Source organism: Halichoeres trimaculatus, unplaced genomic scaffold (genome assembly GCF_033239565.1).
Source record: "Halichoeres trimaculatus isolate MK-OKI-2021-1 unplaced genomic scaffold, fHalTri1.1 fHalTri1_scaffold_2, whole genome shotgun sequence".
Taxonomy (NCBI): Eukaryota; Metazoa; Chordata; class Actinopteri; order Labriformes; family Labridae; genus Halichoeres; species Halichoeres trimaculatus.
Genome location: NW_027437180.1, coordinates 1,223,173 through 1,226,827, shown reverse-complemented (window position 1 = coordinate 1,226,827; position 3,655 = coordinate 1,223,173). Strand labels below are relative to the sequence as shown.

The following is a 3,655-nucleotide window of genomic DNA, read 5'->3' as shown; positions in this document are numbered from 1 at the left end:
CCTGAACAAAAGCTCAACAACCTGAGAGACAAACATGAGTTCAGTGTGAAGAGGAAAAGCTCCAGTATCTCCTACTTTTACAATCAGCCTCGATCTCTCCAAGAACACTTCGTTTGGAGCATTTTTAGGGAAAGAGAAAACACAAGTTGTCCGACTTTCAGACTGAGTGGACGAGCTGCTGCTTGCTTGAGTCTCTACGGTTCTCATGTGTGCTTTAAAGACAGCCTCCCGCTCAGGATTTATCAACTCTACACCGAGAGAATCCTCCCCACGTCTCCTGTTGCGTTCACTGAACTGAGTAAACAATGGCAGAAGTAGCTCCAGCTCCCGCGGCTGCTCCGGCCAAAGTGGCCAAGAAGAAGAGCAGCAAGCCGGCCAAGAGCGGCCCCAGCGTGGGCGAGCTCATCCTCAAAGCTGTGGCTGCTTCCAAGGAGCCGAGCGGCGTGTCGCTGGCTGCTCTCAAGAAGGCTCTGGCTGCCGGAGGATACGATGTGGACAAGAACAAGGCCCGCGTCAAGACCGCTGTCAAGAGCCTAGTGGCAATGGGAACTCTGGTCCAGACCAAGGGAACTGGGGCCTCCGGATCCTTCAAGATCAACAAGAAGGTGGCAGAGAAGAAGGCCAAGCAGCCCGCAAAGAAAGCCGCTCCTAAAGCCAAGAAACCAGCAGCCAAGAAAGCAGCAGCGGCAAAGAAGCCCAAGGTCACTAAGAAGGCAGCGACCCCAAAGAAGGCCAAGAAACCCGCAGCGGCCAAGAAAGCTGCGGCAAAGAGCCCCAAGAAGGCCGCCAAGAGTCCCAAGACGACCAAGGCCGCCAAGAGCCCCAGGAAGGCTGTGAAGAAGGCCCCTGCAGCCAAGAAAGCCCCTGCTAAGAAGGTGGCCAAGGCCCAAAGCCAAGAAGACAGCAGCCAAGAAGTGAGCTGTTAACATCTTAGCATCCAGTGAAGAAACAAAACGGCTCTTTTAAGAGCCACACACCTCTCACAATAAATGATTCTTTCCTGTTCAGCATAGGTTGCCATGTCTGCTCTCTTTCCGCCCAATTCGGCACGAATTGTTTTTTCTTCCTTTGGTTTGGTTTCAGTGTTGACAAAAAATCGGAATTCATTAAGCAGTTGGTTTTAAATCCTAAATTGGATGTGCTCTGTAAAGAAATTTGAGTATCTTTTTAATTTTCAGTATTCATTTTTATGATTTTTGAATTAAAAATAACTGTAAGCAATATTAGTCCAAACTCTGGAGGCATCCATGGCAATGTTTAAATTATCATTTTTAGATTGATGATGATCTAGAGGAAAATGTTTATCCATCCTCTTGTTTCTAAAGCCACACTCATGCCTATTACACTTTGGCACTACAGTTACTCATCGTTCTCAGATCAAACAAAAAACAAAAATTCAAGGTTGGGTGAAGGTAGCAGTGCAACCACAGGAGGAGATTATGACTTGTTTCCTTAATGATTAGGGAACGTTAGGCTTTGTTAGGTTTCAGTGTAAACAAGAGGAACATTCTCCAAACGTTAGGTCTTGATTTGGGTCTAACTAACCTTTAGCAAACCATAGGGTTATGTTCTCCTTGGGTTCTGTGTTACTAGAGCCAGTGTAAAAGGAAATGATGCTAAAAACTTCAAATTCTCAAAAATTCCACATTAAACAAAATGATCATCCCCAAAATATTGACTGTTCAAAATAACAAGTGTCAGATGAGGCAATGTCTTGTAGTGACGATGGTGTCAGCTGATCACCTCTGGATGATCTGTCAGTCAGATCTAACAGCTGTTAGTGTGTCTGTGCTCTGTGAGATCTCAAACATGAACAGTAACAGTGCTTCATCAACCTGCTTAACAAACACTTTCACACAAAGAAAACCTGCTCTCTGTTTTATTGTGACCTGTCAACAAGCACACAGATCACTTCACCAGTAAAATGCTTTATTATAAGATTATTTATTATTCATTTAGCCTTTAACTAGTACAAATCTGATTGTAACCCAGAAACTAATTAATTTAACTTTGCTTTACGAATCCCATTCTCATGAACAAAACTTTATAAACTCCTGAGGAAATGTAACAGCTGGAAATGTGCCTGTCACGTGAGCAGTGGGATGTATTCTGAAATGAATAGAATAGTCTTTATTGTCACTGTACAAGTACTACCAAATTGAAAGTGCAGTCTCTTAAGGTGCATACTTATAAGTGAGAAAATTAAAAACGCAGTACAAACATAAAAAACACCAAGAGAACACTGAACCGCTGTGTCTTTGCGCGCCGCCATCAAATGATTAATTTTTTTGATGTCTTAATTTTTTTTAGAAGTTTGATTTATTTTAAGTCAAACTTTTTAAAACTGAACATTTGGAGAAATCACTAAGAGAGATTTTGTATTTTTTCAAACTCCCTGTAAGTGACATCCAGAAAGAGCACAAGAGTGAGGCTCTCATCGTCTAATTCAAGGCACTTTGTCAAGGTGGATTTATCAGGTGGACCTTGTTCCTTTCCCAGAAAATAACTTTCAGCGGAAGTGGTAACGTCTTCTTCTTTGGCTCTTCAAAGCCTCCTCATCTTTACGTTGTTATTGCATAATTCCTCCTGGCAGACTACCTGCGTTTGTTTACGTCTGGCATGCCGCACGTGGACTGATACACTAAGCGGCGAGTGCCTCGTACCCAGCTGTGGCTCTGCAGCGGAGGTAGCTGTTTTACAACACGATGAGAACTAGAGCCTTATTTAGTGGTGTTTTTGTGTGAAAGTAACGCGTTGAAAATTCTCTAAATAAAGCGTGAATGCAGACCGATATCAGATTTTTTCGGTGGGAGTCAGTTTATTTGTGTTTTGGGTCAAGTAAAATATGGCCCCGTCTGAGTCTGCACTAAGACGGGGCAGAAAAGCAGACGGCAGACGAGCAGACGAGCAGGGAGGGGGTGTTTGGTGCGAGCGCCCTGGGCTTCTGCTGCACAAAACCACTGCTGTAGGGTCATGTGTGTGCCGAACCGATTACGTCGATCCGAACGGATCACAGATCAATCATGATCCATTGCACCACTAACAGTAAGGTGCAGTCTGATTATGTTTCTTTTACAAAAATCAGTTTTCAAGAGTCAACTGTCAGTTGTGAGCTCAGCGTTTGCATGTGTGTTCTGTAACTACGACCGTGGAATGAAAAAAAAAACAAAACAAAAGAAACTGACTGCGACTCGTAGGCTGCGCCGAGTAACTCACCATAGCCCCAACGATTATTTGGAACGGGCGCCTATTTTTCTAAACGTGCTGCTACACCTGGCATGTATTGGAACCCGGCGTTTAATTGGAACCTGGCGTTTATTTGGTATTTTACGGTACTTACAGCCATCATGTTTTTTTTTGTTTTTTTTTGCAAAGAGAAGATGAGCTGACAGATGACTGAATTTTCCCATGACAGTAAACATACTGTACACAACTTCAAATAACTGTAATCCCTTGAATTCATGCTTACCACGGTGACCAACAAAGTTTTATTGCCTTGACAGCTCATTTTCCATGAGGAAGGCCATCATCCTCCTTTTTTACCTGATGTTGTTCAGCACCTTGGACAGCTACAAGAACGTGACACTCCCAGAGGAGGAGGAGGACACAGAGGGAGTGAATTATGAGAAAACTTTCTGTTTCTGTAGCAAGAAGT

General features: G+C 43.6%; 1 pseudogene; it reads left to right on the top strand.

Moving 5' to 3' along the window:
• The first annotated feature begins 305 nt into the window (after positions 1-305).
• Positions 306-918, top strand: LOC141787149 (histone H1-like; annotated as a pseudogene).
• The last annotated feature ends 2,737 nt before the right edge of the window (positions 919-3,655 follow it).